Genomic DNA, 18638 nt, shown 5'->3' with positions numbered 1-18638 from the left:
TATCTGGTGTGGATCAGAACACCAGTCAGTATCTGGTGTGGATCAGAACACCAGTCAGTATCTGGTGTGGGTCAGAAAACCAGGCAGTATCTGGTTCCACCATTTGCCTCAAGCAGCGCGACACATCTCCTTCACATAGAGTTGATCAGGCTGTTGATTGTGGAATGTGGTCCTACTCTTCAATGGCTGTGTGAAGTTCCTGGATATTGGGCAGGAACTGGAACACGCAGTCGTACACGTCGATCCACAGCATCCAAACATACTCAATGGGTGACGTGTCTGGTGAGAATGGAAGAACTGGGACATTTTCAGCTTCCAGTAATTGTGTCCAGATCCTTGCAGCATGGGACCGTGCATTATCATACTGAGACATGAGGTGATGACGGGGGATGAATGGCACGACAATGGGCCTCAGGATCTCCCCATGGTATCTCTGTTCATTCAAATTGCCATCAATAAAATGCAATGGTGTTCGTTGTCCGTAGCTTATACCTGCCCATACCATAACCCCGCTGCCACCACGGGGCACTCTGTTCACAACGTTGACATCAGCAAACCACATGACACCTGCGGTTCTGAGGCGGATTGGATGTACTGCCAAATTCTCTACAATGACTTATGGTAAAGAAATGAACATCACATTTTCTGGCAACAGCTTTGGTGGTCATTTTTGCAGTCAGCATGCCAATTGTACACTCCCTCAACTTGAGACCTCTGTGGCATTGAGTTGTGACAACTGCACACTTTAGAGTTGCCTTTTATTGTCCCCAGCACAAGGTAGGGTAGGGCCTGAATGTTGCAGGCCTGCGTATGGTAGGGCCTGAATGTTGCAGGCCTGCGTATGGTAGGGCCTGAATGTTGCAGGCCTGCGTATGGTAGGGCCTGAATGTTGCAGGCCTGGGTAGGGTAGGGCCTGAATGTTGCAGGCCTGAGTAGGAATACCCTTCGCAATATTTGTAAACCCAGGTCAATGTAAACCTGCCAACACCTGTCTCAAAATGTTAAATCAGAATGTGGACAAGATCAGGACAAAGGAGCAGGTATAACCGGGGATAAAGTGTCGGACGATCGTCAGGCAGTACTAAAACACACCAGAGTAGCAACTGTGGGAGTTTTTATTACACATAAATAAACAACAATTTCAAAGATTTACAGTTATATGAACTCTAAGAAAGTCAATGCAGATATAATTCACAGTGTAAGATGAATGAGAATCTGTCCTGTTCTTTGTGTGGTCAGTAGGCAGATGGTTCCAACAGAAACACTGGGACCTACAAACTGTAGGATGCTGTTCTGAGGTGGAGCAACCAGAGAATCTAGAACGCCACTGAGTAGGCGGAACAACCAGAGAATCTAGAACGACACTGAGTGGACAAAACATTAAGAACACTATCCATGACAGACTGACCAGGTGATAGGAACCTTATTAAATCCACTTCAGAGTAGATGGAGAGGAGACAGGTTAAATCCACTTCAGAGTAGATGAAGGAGAGGAGACAGGTTAAATCCACTTCAGAGTAGATGGAGAGGAGACAGGTTAAATTCACTTCAGAGTAGATGAAGGAGAGGAGACAGGTTAAATAAGGATTTTATAGCCTTCTGACATGGGGTTGCAACTCAATATTAGGAAGTTCTTTGTCCACTCAGTGTATATCTGTGGCTCTGGCTGCAGTCTTTATAATGGACAGTTTGGAAAAGCCGTTCTGCAACACACTCACTCTCCCTCACACACACGGTCAGGCCGGCCCCCACAGGAGCGCACAATGACATCTCAGTCTCACCTCTGACCCAAGAGAACTTCTTCTTGGTTGGGGTTTGAAGGCGGTGTACATACCAGTATTACTGCCATACCAAAGAAAACATTTAAAGGGGAGGGGCTTAATGGCCAACTCAGCCAATCAGAAATAATGTCCACTCTGCTGTTTGATGGGCTCCATCAGCGATGATGTCATCCAGCTCAGTCAGACATCCTGGTTCTCCAGGATCAGATCTGAAGGAGAGAAGAAGGAGGATGAGAGTGATAGAGACATCCTGGTTCTCTTGGATCAGATCTGAAGGAGAGAAGAAGAGGAGGATGAGAGTGATAGAGACATCCTGGTTCTCCAGGATCAGATCTGAAGGAGAGAAGAAGGAGGATGAGAGTGATAGAGACATCCTGGTTCTCCAGGATAGGATCAGATCTGAAGGAGAGAAGAAGAGGAGGATGAGAGTGGTAGAGACATCCTGGTTCTCTAGGATCAGATCTGAAGGAGAGAAGAGGAGGATGAGAGTGATAGAGACATCCTGGTTCTCCAGGATCAGATCTGAAGGAGAGAAGAAGAGGAGGATGAGAGTGGTAGAGACATCCTGGTTCTCCAGGATCAGATCTGAAGGAGAGAAGAAGAGGAGGATGAGAGTGAGTGTACCTGTCAGTGTGCTGCTGACATTTGTAGGAGAAACGATAAGCACCGCCCCCTTAGCTATCCCAGAATCCACCGCCTGCTCCTGAGAGGGAGAGTCCAGGACCTTGGCAGTAAAGCTGTCTGTCATTGGCTCCAGAGTCTCGGTGGCTCCGCCTTGTGAGGAACCAATCAGGAAGTTCTGCTCTGGCTCCTCCCCCTGCATCTCCACAACCAGCTGTGATTGGCAAAGAGGCTCTGGAGAGCTGTGGTCAGAGGTGACCGTCTGAATGATGACGCTGTCATTGGAACAAAGACCCTCCGTCTGACAACAAAAAAACATGCTGCAATTAAAGTCAGAAAATAATTAGTTTCTATGGGTGTGAACATTATTTTAACAATATTACTAAGGACCAGTTCACCAGGGGTATATTACTAACTAAGGACTAGTTCACCAGGTGTATATTACTAAGGACCAGTTCACCAGGGGTATATTACTAAGGACCAGTTCACCAGGGGTATATTACTAACTAAGGACTAGTTCACCAGGGGTATATTACCAACTAAGGACTAGTTCACCAGGGGTATGTTACTAACTAAGGACTAGTTCACCAGGGATATATTACTAACTAAGGACTAGTTCACCAGGGGTATAGTACTAACTAAGGACTAGTTCACCAGGGGTATATTACTAACTAAGGACTAGTTCACCAGGGGTATATTACTAAGGACTAGTTCACCAGGGGTATATTACTAACTAAGGACTAGTTCACCAGGGGTATATTACCAACTAAGGACTAGTTCACCAGGGGTATATTACTAACTAAGGACTAGTTCACCAGGGGTATATTACTAACTAAGGACTAGTTCAACAGGGGTATATTACTAAGGACTAGTTCACCAGGGGTATATTACTAACTCAGGACTAGTTCACCAGGGGTATATTACTAAGGACTAGTTCACCAGGGGTATATTACTAACTCAGGACTAGTTCACCAGGGGTATATTACTAAGGACTAGTTCACCAGGGGTATATTACTAAGGACTAGTTCACCAGGGGTATATTACTAAGGACTAGTTCACCAGGGGTATATTACTAACTCAGGACTAGTTCACCAGGGGTATATTACTAAGGACTAGTTCACCAGGGGTATATTACTAACTAAGGACTAGTTCACCAGGGGTATATTACTAACTAAGGACTAGATCACCAGGGGTATATTACTAACTAAGGACTAGTTCACCAGGGGTATATTACTAACTAAGGACTAGTTCACCAGGGGTATATTACTAACTAAGGACTAGTTCACCAGGGGTATATTACTAACTAAGGACTAGATCACCAGGGGTATATTACTAACTAAGGACTAGTTCACCAGGGGTATATTACTAACTAAGGACTAGTTCACCAGGGGTATATTACTAACTAAGGACTAGTTCACCAGGGGTATATTACTAACTAAGGACTAGTTCACCAGGGGTATATTACTAACTAAGGACTAGTTCACCAGGGGTATATTACTAACTAAGGACTAGTTCACCAGGGGTATATTACTAACTAAGGACTAGTTCACCAGGGGTATATTACTAACTAAGGAGTAGTTCACCAGGGGTATATTACTAACTAAGGACTAGATCACCAGGGGATTATTACTAACTAAGGACTAGTTCACCAGGGGTATATTACTAACTAAGGACTAGTTCACCAGGGGTATATTACTAACTAAGGTCTAGTTCACCAGGGGTATATTACTAACTAAGGACTAGTTCACCAGGGGTATATTACTAACTAAGGACTAGATCACCAGGGGTATATTACTAACTAAGGACTAGTTCACCAGGGGTATATTACTAACTAAGGACTAGTTCACCAGGGGTATATTACTAACTAAGGACTAGTTCACCAGGGGTATATTACTAACTAAGGACTAGTTCACCAGGGGTATATTACTAACTAAGGACTAGTTCACCAGGGGTATATTACTAAGGACTAGTTCACCAGGGGTATATTACTAACTAAGGACTAGTTCACCAGGGGTATATTACTAACTCAGGACTAGTTCACCAGGGGTATATTACTAACTCAGGACTAGTTCACCAGGGGTATATTACTAACTAAGGACTAGTTCACCAGGGGTATATTACTAAGGACTAGTTCACCAGGGGTATATTACTAAGGACTAGTTCACCAGGGGTATATTACTAACTAAGGACTAGTTCACCAGGGGTATATTACTAACTAAGGACTAGTTCACCAGGGGTATATTACTAAGGACTAGTTCACCAGGGGTATATTACTAACTAAGGACTAGTTCACCAGGGGTATATTACTAAGGACTAGTTCACCAGGGGTATATTACTAACTAAGGACTAGTTCACCAGGGGTATATTACTAAGGACTAGTTCACCAGGGGTATATTACCAACTAAGGACTAGTTCACCAGGGGTATATTACTAACTAAGGACTAGTTCACCAGGGATATATTACTAACTAAGGACTAGTTCACCAGGGGTATATACTAACTAAGGACTAGTTCACCAGGGATATATTACTAACTAAGGACTAGTTCACCAGGGGTATATTACTAAGGACTAGTTCACCAGGGGTATATTACTAACTAAGGACTAGTTCACCAGGGGTATATTACCAACTAAGGACTAGTTCACCAGGGGTATATTACTAACTAAGGACTAGTTCACCAGGGGTATATTACTAACTAAGGACTAGTTCACCAGGGGTATATTACTAAGGACTAGTTCACCAGGGGTATATTACTAACTAAGGACTAGTTCACCAGGGGTATATTACTAAGGACTAGTTCACCAGGGGTATATTACTAACTAAGGACTAGTTCACCAGGGGTATATTACTAACTAAGGACTAGATCACCAGGGGTATATTACTAACTAAGGACTAGATCACCAGGGGTATATTACTAACTCAGGACTAGTTCACCAGGGGTATATTACTAACTAAGGACTAGTTCACCAGGGGTATATTACTAACTAAGGACTAGTTCACCAGGGGTATATTACTAACTAAGGACTAGTTCACCAGGGGTATATTACTAACTAAGGACTAGTTCACCAGGGGTATATTACTAACTAAGGACTAGTTCACCAGGGGTATATTACTAACTAAGGACTAGTTCACCAGGGGTATATTACTAACTAAGGACTAGTTCACCAGGGGTATATTACTAAGGACTAGTTCACCAGGGGTATATTACTAACTAAGGACTAGTTCACCAGGGGTATATTACTAACTAAGGACTAGTTCACCAGGGGTATATTACTAAGGACTAGTTCACCAGGGGTATATTACTAAGGACTAGTTCACCAGGGGTATATTACTAACTAAGGACTAGTTCACCAGGGGTATATTACTAAGGACTAGTTCACCAGGGGTATATTACTAAGGACTAGTTCACCAGGGGTATATTACTAACTAAGGACTAGTTCACCAGGGGTATATTACTAAGGACTAGTTCACCAGGGGTATATTACTAACTAAGGACTAGTTCACCAGGGGTATATTACTAAGGACTAGTTCACCAGGGGTATATTACTAACTAAGGACTAGTTCACCAGGGGTATATTACTAAGGACTAGTTCACCAGGGGTATATTACTAACTAAGGACTAGTTCACCAGGGTATATTACTAACTCAGGACTAGTTCACCAGGGTTATATTACTAAGGACTAGTTCACCAGGGGTATATTACTAAGGACTAGTTCACCAGGGGTATATTACTAACTAAGGACTAGTTCAACAGGGGTATATTACTAAGGACTAGTTCACCAGGGGTATATTACTAAGGACTAGTTCAACAGGGGTATATTACTAAGGACTAGTTCACCAGGGGTATATTACTAACTAAGGACTAGTTCACCAGGGGTATATTACTAACTAAAGACTAGTTCACCAGGGGTATATTACTAACTCAGGACTAGTTCACCAGGGGTATATTACTAACTAAGGACTAGTTCACCAAGGGTATATTACTAACTAAGGACTAGTTCACCAGGGGTATATTACTAAGGACTAGTTCACCAGGGGTATATTACTAACTAAGGACTAGTTCACCAGGGGTATAGTACTAACTAAGGACTAGTTCACCAGGGGTATATTACTAACTAAGGTCTAGTTCACCAGGGGTATATTACTAAGGACTAGTTCACCAGGGGTATATTACTAACTAAGGACTAGTTCACCAGGGGTATATTACTAACTAAGGACTAGTTCACCAGGGGTATATTACTAACTAAGGACTAGTTCACCAGGGGTATATTACTAACTAAGGACTAGTTCACCAGGGGTATATTACTAAGGACTAGTTCACCAGGGGTATATTACTAACTAAGGACTAGTTCACCAGGGGTATATTACTAACTAAAGACTAGATCACCAGGGGTATATTACTAACTCAGGACTAGTTCACCAGGGGTATATTACTAACTAAGGACTAGTTCACCAGGGGTATATTACTAAGGACTAGTTCACCAGGGGTATATTACTAAGGACTAGTTCACCAGGGGTATATTACTAACTAAGGACTAGTTCACCAGGGGTATATTACCAACTAAGGACTAGTTCACCAGGGGTATATTACTAAGGACTAGTTCACCAGGGGTATATTACTAACTAAGGACTAGTTGACCAGGGGTATATTACTAAGGACTAGTTCACCAGGGGTATATTACTAACTAAGGACTAGTTCACCAGGGGTATATTACCAACTAAGGACTAGTTCACCAGGGGTATATTACCAACTAAGGACTAGTTCACCAGGGGTATGTTACTAACTAAGGACTAGTTCACCAGGGATATATTACTAACTAAGGACTAGTTCACCAGGGGTATAGTACTAACTAAGGACTAGTTCACCAGGGATATATTACTAACTAAGGACTAGTTCACCAGGGGTATATTACTAAGGACTAGTTCACCAGGGGTATATTACTAACTAAGGACTAGTTCACCAGGGGTATATTACCAACTAAGGACTAGTTCACCAGGGGTATATTACTAACTAAGGACTAGTTCACCAGGGGTATATTACTAAGGACTAGTTCACCAGGGGTATATTACTAAGGACTAGTTCACCAGGGGTATATTACTAAGGACTAGTTCACCAGGGGTATATTACTAAGGACTAGTTCACCAGGGGTATATTACTAACTAAGGACTAGTTCACCAGGGGTATATTACTAACTAAGGACTAGATCACCAGGGGTATATTACTAACTAAGGACTAGATCACCAGGGGTATATTACTAACTCAGGACTAGTTCACCAGGGGTATATTACTAACTAAGGACTAGTTCACCAGGGGTATATTACTAACTAAGGACTAGTTCACCAGGGGTATATTACTAACTAAGGACTAGTTCACCAGGGGTATATTACTAACTAAGGACTAGTTCACCAGGGGTATATTACTAACTAAGGACTAGTTCACCAGGGGTATATTACTAACTAAGGACTAGTTCACCAGGGGTATATTACTAACTAAGGACTAGTTCACCAGGGGTATATTACTAATGACTAGTTCACCAGGGGTATATTACTAACTAAGGACTAGTTCACCAGGGGTATATTACTAACTAAGGACTAGTTCACCAGGGGTATGTTACTAAGGACTAGTTCACCAGGGGTATATTACTAAGGACTAGTTCACCAGGGGTATATTACTAACTAAGGACTAGTTCACCAGGGGTATATTACTAAGGACTAGTTCACCAGGGGTATATTACTAAGGACTAGTTCACCAGGGGTATATTACTAACTAAGGACTAGTTCACCAGGGGTATATTACTAAGGACTAGTTCACCAGGGGTATATTACTAACTAAGGACTAGTTCACCAGGGGTATATTACTAAGTACTAGTTCACCAGGGGTATATTACTAACTAAGGACTAGTTCACCAGGGGTATATTACTAAGGACTAGTTCACCAGGGGTATATTACTAACTAAGGACTAGTTCACCAGGGTTATATTACTAACTCAGGACTAGTTCACCAGGGTTATATTACTAAGGACTAGTTCACCAGGGGTATATTACTAAGGACTAGTTCACCAGGGGTATATTACTAACTAAGGACTAGTTCAACAGGGGTATATTACTAAGGACTAGTTCACCAGGGGTATATTACTAAGGACTAGTTCAACAGGGGTATATTACTAAGGACTAGTTCACCAGGGGTATATTACTAACTAAGGACTAGTTCACCAGGGGTATATTACTAACTAAAGACTAGATCACCAGGGGTATATTACTAACTCAGGACTAGTTCACCAGGGGTATATTACTAACTAAGGACTAGTTCACCAAGGGTATATTACTAACTAAGGACTAGTTCACCAGGGGTATATTACTAAGGACTAGTTCACCAGGGGTATATTACTAACCAAGGACTAGTTCACCAGGGGTATAGTACTAACTAAGGACTAGTTCACCAGGGGTATATTACTAACTAAGGTCTAGTTCACCAGGGGTATATTACTAAGGACTAGTTCACCAGGGGTATATTACTAACTAAGGACTAGTTCACCAGGGGTATATTACTAACTAAGGACTAGTTCACCAGGGGTATATTACTAACTAAGGACTAGTTCACCAGGGGTATATTACTAACTAAGGACTAGTTCACCAGGGGTATATTACTAAGGACTAGTTCACCAGGGGTATATTACTAACTAAGGACTAGTTCACCAGGGGTATATTACTAAGGACTAGTTCACCAGGGGTATATTACTAAGGACGAGTACACCAGGGGTATATTACTAACTAAGGACTAGATCACCAGGGGTATATTACTAACTCAGGACTAGTTCACCAGGGGTATATTACTAACTAAGGACTAGTTCACCAAGGGTATGTTACTAAGGACTAGTTCACCAGGGGTATATTACTAACTAAGGACTAGTTCACCAGGGGTATATTACTAACTCAGGACTAGTTCACCAGGGGTATATTACTAACTAAGGACTAGTTCACCAGGGGTATATTACTAATGACTAGTTCACCAGGGGTATATTACTAACTAAGGACTAGTTCACCAGGGGTATATTACTAAGGACTAGTTCACCAGGGGTATATTACTAAGGACTAGTTCACCAGGGGTATATTACTAACTAAGGACTAGTTCACCAGGGGTATATTACTAACTAAGGACTAGTTCACCAGGGGTATATTACTAACTAAGGACTAGTTCACCAGGGGTATATTACTAACTAAGGACTAGTTCACCAGGGGTATATTACTAAGGACTAGTTCACCAGGGGTATATTACTAACTAAGGACTAGTTCACCAGGGGTATATTACTAAGGACTAGTTCACCAGGGGTATATTACTAAGGACTAGTTCACCAGGGGTATATTACTAACTAAGGACTAGTTCACCAGGGGTATATTACTAACTAAGGACTAGTTCACCAGGGGTATATTACTAACTAAGGACTAGTTCACCAGGGGTATATTACTAACTAAGGACTAGTTCACCAGGGGTATAGTACTAACTAAGGACTAGTTCACCAGGGGTATGTTACTAACTAAGGACTAGTTCACCAGGGGTATATTACTAACTAAGGACTAGATCACCAGGGGTATATTACTAACTAAGGACTAGTTCACCAGGGGTATATTACTAACTAAGGACTAGTTCACCAGGGGTATGTTACTAACTAAGGACTAGTTCACCAGGGGTATATTACTAACTAAGGACTAGATCACCAGGGGTATATTACTAACTAAGGACTAGTTCACCAGGGGTATATTACTAACTAAGGACTAGTTCACCAGGGGTATATTACTAAGGACTAGTTCACCAGGGGTATATTACTAACTAATGACTAGTTCACCAGGGGTATATTACTAACTAAGGACTAGTTCACCAGGGGTATATTACTAACTAAGGACTAGTTCACCAGGGGTATATTACTAACTAAGGACTAGTTCACCAGGGGTATATTACTAAGGACTAGTTCACCAGGGGTATATTACTAACTAAGGACTAGTTCACCAGGGGTATATTACTAACTAAGGACTAGTTCACCAGGGGTATATTACTAAGGACTAGTTCACCAGGGGTATATTACTAACTAAGGACTAGTTCACCAGGGGTATATTACTAACTAAGGACTAGTTCACCAGGGGTATATTACTAACTAAGGACTAGTTCACCAGGGGTATGTTACTAAGGACTAGTTCACCAGGGGTATATTACTAACTAAGGACTAGTTCACCAGGGGTATATTACTAACTAAGGACTAGTTCACCAGGGGTATGTTACTAAGGACTAGTTCACCACGTTATTTATCATAATATAACAGAGACTGAACGTTATTTATCATAATATAACAGAGACTGAACGTTATTTATCATAATATAACTGAGAGACTAAACGTTATTTATCATAATATAATAGAGACTGAACGTTATTTATCATAATATAACTGAGAGACTGAACGTTATTTATCATAATATAACTGAGAGACTGAACGTTATTTATCATAATATAACTGAGAGACTGAACGTTATTTATTATAATATAACAGAGACTGAACGTTATTTTTCATAATATAACAGAGACTAAACGTTATTTATCATAATATAATAGAGACTGAACGTTATTTATCATAATATAACAGAGACTGAACGTTATTTATCATAATATAACAGAGACTGAACGTTATTTATCATAATATAACTGAGAGACTAAACGTTATTTATCATAATATAATAGAGACTGAACGTTATTTATCATAATATAACTGAGAGACTGAACGTTATTTATCATAATATTACTGAGAGACTGAACGTTATTTATCATAATATAACTGAGAGACTAAACGTTATTTATCATAATATAACAGAGACTGAACGTTATTTATCATAATATAACTGAGAGACTGAACGTTATTTATCATAATATAACTGAGAGACTGAACGTTATTTATAATAATATAACAGAGACTGAACGTTATTTATTATAATATAACAGAGACTGAACGTTATTTATCATAATATGAGACTAAACGTTATTTATCATAATATTACTGAGAGACTGAACGTTATTTATCATAATATTACTGAGAGACTGAACGTTATTTATCATAATATAACTGAGAGACTGAACGTTATTTATCATAATATAACTGAGACTGAACGTTATTTATCATAATATAACAGAGAGACTGAACGTTATTTATCATAATATAACTGAGACTGAACGTTATTTATCATAATATAACAGAGACTGAACGTTATTTATCATAATATAATAGAGACTAAACGTTATTTATCATAATATAACAGAGACTGAACGTTATTTATCATAATATAACAGAGACTGAACGTTATTTATCATAATATAACTGAGAGACTAAACGTTATTTATCATAATATAATAGAGACTGAACGTTATTTATCATAATATTACTGAGAGACTGAACGTTATTTATCATAATATAACTGAGAGACTGAACGTTATTTATCATAATATAACTGAGAGACTGAACGTTATTTATTATAATATAACAGAGACTGAACGTTATTTATCATAATATAACAGAGACTAAACGTTATTTATCATAATATAATAGAGACTAAACGTTATTTATCATAATATAACAGAGACTGAACGTTATTTATCATAATATTACTGAGAGACTGAACGTTATTTATCATAATATAACTGAGAGACTGAACGTTATTTATCATAATATTACTGAGAGACTGAACGTTATTTATCATAATATAATAGAGACTGAACGTTATTTATCATAATATTACTGAGAGACTGAACGTTATTTATCATAATATAACTGAGAGACTGAACGTTATTTATAACAATATAACAGAGACTGAACGTTATTTATTATAATATAACAGAGACTGAACGTTATTTATCATAATATAACAGAGACTAAACGTTATTTATCATAATATAATAGAGACTGAACGTTATTTATCATAATATAACTGAGAGACTGAACGTTATTTATCATAATATAACTGAGAGACTGAACGTTATTTATCATAATATAACTGAGAGACTGAACGTTATTTATTATAATATAACAGAGACTGAACGTTATTTTTCATAATATAACAGAGACTAAACGTTATTTATCATAATATAATAGAGACTAAACGTTATTTATCATAATATAACAGAGACTGAACGTTATTTATCATAATATTACTGAGAGACTGAACGTTATTTATCATAATATAACTGAGAGACTAAACGTTATTTATCATAATATAATAGAGACTGAACGTTATTTATCATAATATAACTGAGAGACTGAACGTTATTTATCATAATATTACTGAGAGACTGAACGTTATTTATCATAATATAACTGAGAGACTAAACGTTATTTATCATAATATAACAGAGACTGAACGTTATTTATCATAATATAACTGAGAGACTGAACGTTATTTATCATAATATAACTGAGAGACTGAACGTTATTTATAATAATATAACAGAGACTGAACGTTATTTATTATAATATAACAGAGACTGAACGTTATTTATCATAATATAATAGAGACTAAACGTTATTTATCATAATATTACTGAGAGACTGAACGTTATTTATCATAATATTACTGAGAGACTGAACGTTATTTATCATAATATAACTGAGAGACTGAACGTTATTTATCATAATATAACAGAGAGACTGAACGTTATTTATCATAATATAACAGAGAGACTGAACGTTATTTATCATAATATAACTGAGACTGAACGTTATTTATCATAATATAACAGAGACTGAACGTTATTTATCATAATATAATAGAGACTAAACGTTATTTATCATAATATAACAGAGACTGAACGTTATTTATCATAATATAACAGAGACTGAACGTTATTTATCATAATATAACTGAGAGACTGAACGTTATTTATCATAATATAACTGAGAGACTGAACGTTATTTATCATAATATAACTGAGAGACTAAACATTATTTATCATAATATAATAGAGACTGAACGTTATTTATCATAATATAACAGAGACTGAACGTTATTTATCATAATATAACAGAGACTGAACGTTATTTATCATAATATAACAGAGACTGAACGTTATTTATCATAATATAACTGAGAGACTAAACGTTATTTATCATAATATAATAGAGACTGAACGTTATTTATCATAATATTACTGAGAGACTGAACGTTATTTATCATAATATAACAGAGACTGAACGTTATTTATCATAATATAACTGAGAGACTGAACGTTATTTATTATAATATAACAGAGACTGAACGTTATTTATCATAATATAACAGAGACTAAACGTTATTTATCATAATATAATAGAGACTAAACGTTATTTATCATAATATAACAGAGACTGAACGTTATTTATCATAATATTACTGAGAGACTGGACGTTATTTATCATAATATAACTGAGAGACTGAACGTTATTTATCATAATATTACTGAGAGGCTGAACGTTATTTATCATAATATAACTGAGAGACTAAACGTTATTTATCATAATATAATAGAGACTGAACGTTATTTATCATAATATTACTGAGAGACTGAACGTTATTTATCATAATATAACTGAGAGACTGAACGTTATTTATAACAATATAACAGAGACTGAACGTTATTTATTATAATATAACAGAGACTGAACGTTATTTATCATAATATAACAGAGACTAAACGTTATTTATCATAATATAACTGAGAGACTAAACATTATTTATCATAATATAATAGAGACTGAACGTTATTTATCATAATATAACAGAGACTGAACGTTATTTATCATAATATAATAGAGACTAAACGTTATTTATCATAATATAACAGAGACTGAACGTTATTTATCATAATATAACAGAGACTGAACGTTATTTATCATAATATAACTGAGAGACTAAACGTTATTTATCATAATATTACTGAGAGACTGAACGTTATTTATCATAATATAACTGAGAGACTAAACGTTATTTATCATAATATAATAGAGACTGAACGTTATTTATCATAATATAACTGAGAGACTGAACGTTATTTATCATAATATAACAGAGACTGAACGTTATTTATCATAATATAACAGACTAAACGTTATTTATCATAATATAACTGAGACTGAACGTTATTTATTATAATATAACAGACTAAACGTTATTTATCATAATATAACTGAGACTGAACGTTATTTATTATAATATAACAGACTAAACGTTATTTATCATAATATAACTGAGAGACTAAACGTTATTTATTATAATATAACTGAGACTGAACGTTATTTATCATAATATAACAGAGACTGAACGTTATTTATCATAATATAATAGAGACTGAACGTTATTTATCATAATATAACTGAGAGACTGAACGTTATTTATCATAATATAACAGAGACTGAACGTTATTTATCATAATATAACAGACTAAACGTTATTTATCATAATATAACTGAGACTGAACGTTATTTATTATAATATAACAGACTAAACGTTATTTATCATAATATAACTGAGACTGAACGTTATTTATTATAATATAACAGACTAAACGTTATTTATCATAATATAACTGAGAGACTAAACGTTATTTATTATAATATAACTGAGACTGAACGTTATTTATCATAATATAACAGAGACTGAACGTTATTTATCATAATATAATAGAGACTGAACGTTATTTATCATAATATAACAGAGACTGAACGTTATTTATCATAATATAACAGAGACTGAACGTTATTTATCATAATATAATAGAGACTGAACGTTATTTATCATAATATAACAGAGACTGAACGTTATTTATTATAATATAACTGAGACTAAACGTTATTTATCATAATATAACTGAGAGACTAAACGTTATTTATCATAATATAACAGAGACTGAACGTTATTTATAATAATCGGTCTCAAGTGTTTCTCTAAAAGCTGTCTGGGTTTAAATATCTTTTATTGTACAGGAAGCTGATTAGATTATCATTATTACATTACTTCCTGTTACGTTCCCCAGCAAGAAAAACAAAAATTGTCGCTCAAACAGGGGAATTAACTAAATGTCACTGACAACCAAAACTAAACCGGTGGGGTTTTAGGAGGGGTTCTGAAAGACACTCATGGGGATGTCCACTGAAAGTTGACCCATTCTGTAAACGTGGCTCCATCCCTAACACTCACCGAGAGGCTGTGTAGGATGATGTGTTCTGGGGACGAGGGGGAGGAGCTCGCCGTCAATGTGACGGTGGGATTGCTGGAAAGGCTGAGCGGCAGGCTCTGATTGGCTGCTGTCTGAAGGAAGTATGTCCCTGGAGTCCCTGTAGGGTGCAGGTGGAAAGACTACACACACACACACACACAGTGATTGTTGTGATAGCATAGTGAGATTAAAAGAGGATTACATCTACATTGTGTCTACATCTAAAAGGTCATATTATGGTCTAATCCAACTCACAGGTAGGATCTGTAAGGTCTGCAGAGCAGCAGTGTTGAGGGTGATGGTCTCTGTGTCACTGGCACCAGCACTGTCTGAGGCTGATAGAGACACCAGTCAGTACACACACACACACACACACACACACACACACACACACACACACACACACACACACACACACACACACACACACACACACACACACACACACACACACACACACACACACACACACACACACACACACACACACACACACACACACTGTCTGAGGCTGATAGAGACACCAGTCACTACACACACTTACTTCCCCTCCCCTGTACTGACCCAGGTGTGTGATCTGCAGGGGGATCTGCAGTGCTGTGACGGGCCGGGAGGGGGAGCTACAGCACTCCTCCAATCGCGTGACTCGGATCTGCAGGGAAGGGCTACCTGGCCCAGTGCCCGCCCCTAATGGCACCTGAGTCTCCATCAACTCCTGAAGACCCTTCAGTAACACTACACACAAACACACAGTATTGTCTGCAGTAGTAACACTATCACTAGTTTGTTAACATGTATGATTTAAACATGTTGCTGATACTGGATATGAGAGGTCAGGGGTCAGAGGTGAGGAGAGATAAGGGTCAGAGAACAGGAGGGAGAAGTAAGAATCAGAGGTCAGGAGTGAGAGGTAGGGGTCAGGAGAGGGTCAGATGAGTTGGTAGGGGTCAGGAATGAGATCTAAGGGTCAGGGGTCAGGAGAGGTAAGGGTCAGAGGTGAGGAGAGGTAAGGGTCAGACGTGGGGAGAGGTAAGGGTCAGGGGTTAGAGGTGAGGAGAGGTAAGCGTCAGGGGTGAGGAGAGGTCGGGTCAGAGGTGAGGAGAGGTAAGGGTCAGGGGTTAGAGGTGAGGAGAGGTAAGCGTCAGGGGTGAGGAGAGGTCGGGTCAGATGTGAGGAGAGGTAAGGGTCAGCTGTCAGAGGTGAGGAATGATGAGAGGTAAGGGTCAGGGGTCAGAGAAGAGGTCAGAGTAAGGGGTTAGAAGTGAGGAGTGATGAGAGATAAGGGTCAGAGGTGAGGAAAGGTAAGGGTCAGGTCAGGTGAGAAGTGATGAGGTAAGGGTCAGAGGTGAGGCCCTGGGGTGTTACCGTGGAAGGGCAGTTCCTTGTGATTGGCTACTTGTCTCTTGATGCTCCACCACTTAGATCTGAGCCACTGAGGAGAGCGAACACTGCTCCAACCCCCGCTAGCTCCTCCCACTTTAACTCATTCTCATCATCCACATCCAACTCCACTATCCTGCACACACACACACACACACACACACACACACACACACACACACACACACACACACACACACACACACACACACACACACACACACACACACACACACACACACACACACACACACACACACACACAGAGAGAGAGAGAGAGTAAGCCAGAAGAAGTAGACACCAGATAAAGGTACTTTCATCAATAAAGCTGGTTTGAATTCTGCTTTCTAATAAATGTAATTACCCACCCAGACCCCCACCACCCAGACCCCCAACCCCCAACCCCACCACCCAAATACCAACCACCCAGACCCCAACCACCCAGACCCCCACCACCCAGACCCCCACCACCCAGACCCCCACCACCCAGATACCCAACCCCCACCATCCAGACCCCCACCACCCAGACACCCAACCCCCACCACCCAGAACCCCACCACCCAGGACCCCACCACCCAGACCCCCATCACCCAGACACCCACCCCCACCACCCAGAACCCCACCACCCAAATACCAACCACCCAGACACCCACCCCCACCACCCAGAACCCCACCACCCAAATACCAACCACCCAGATACCCAACCCCCACCATCCAGAACCCCACCACCCAGACCCCCACCACCCAGATACCCAACCCCCACCACCCAGATACCCAACCCCCACCACCCAGATACCCAACCCCACCATCCAGAACCCCACCACCTAGACCCCCACCACCCAGACCCCCACCACCCAGACCCCACCACCCAGATACCCAACCCCCACCACCCAGATACCCAACCCCCACCACCCAGACCCCCACCACCCAGATACCCAACCCCACCACCCAGACCCCCACCACCCAGATACCCAACCCCCACCACACAGACCCCCACCACCCAGATACCCAACCCCCACCACCCAGATACCCAACCCCCACCACCCAGATACCCAACCCCCACCACCCAGACCCCCACCACCCAGATACCCAACCCCCACCACCCAGATACCCAACCCCAACCACCCAGAACCCCACCACCCAGACCCCCACCACACAGACCCCCACCACCCAGACCACTCCCTACCTGTGTACTAAGCTGAGATCCTGGTCTTTGGTCCACTCCGTCCCTCCACTCTGTTTCCAGTTGAGGTAGTTGAGCCATTTAGAGCGACACTGTTTCTCCGACCGCGTTCCCACCAGATCAGCTACAGCCGCCCACGACACCCCGCCCGTCACCGCACGGCCCGGACACACACCCGCCAGGGCGTAGACACTGTCCGATAGACGCCTCTCCTCCTCCTCACTCCACTTCCCTACACACACAGACAACTGTAAGTCCCGCTTCCTAAAGCATAAACCCTCAAGGAGAAAGTATCTGACCTGCTTCCTAAAGCATAAACCCTCCAGGATAAAGTGTCTGACCTGCTTCCTAAAGCATAAACCCTCCAGGAGAAAGTATCTGACCTGCTTCCTAAAGCATAAACCCTCCAGGAGAAAGTATCTGACCTGCTTCCTAAAGCATAAACCCTCC

General features: G+C 39.8%; 1 pseudogene; it reads right to left on the bottom strand.

Moving 5' to 3' along the window:
* Nucleotides 1–1530: 1530 nt before the first annotated feature.
* The window catches only part of LOC124022386, a 29167-nt pseudogene continuing 12059 nt past the window's right edge, over nt 1531–18638 (bottom strand).

The sequence above is a fragment of the Oncorhynchus gorbuscha genome, unplaced genomic scaffold, assembly GCF_021184085.1.
Source record: "Oncorhynchus gorbuscha isolate QuinsamMale2020 ecotype Even-year unplaced genomic scaffold, OgorEven_v1.0 Un_scaffold_1365, whole genome shotgun sequence".
Taxonomy (NCBI): domain Eukaryota; kingdom Metazoa; phylum Chordata; class Actinopteri; order Salmoniformes; family Salmonidae; genus Oncorhynchus; species Oncorhynchus gorbuscha.
Note: the sequence above shows the minus strand (reverse complement) of the source record. Positions and strands in the feature narration are given on the sequence as shown.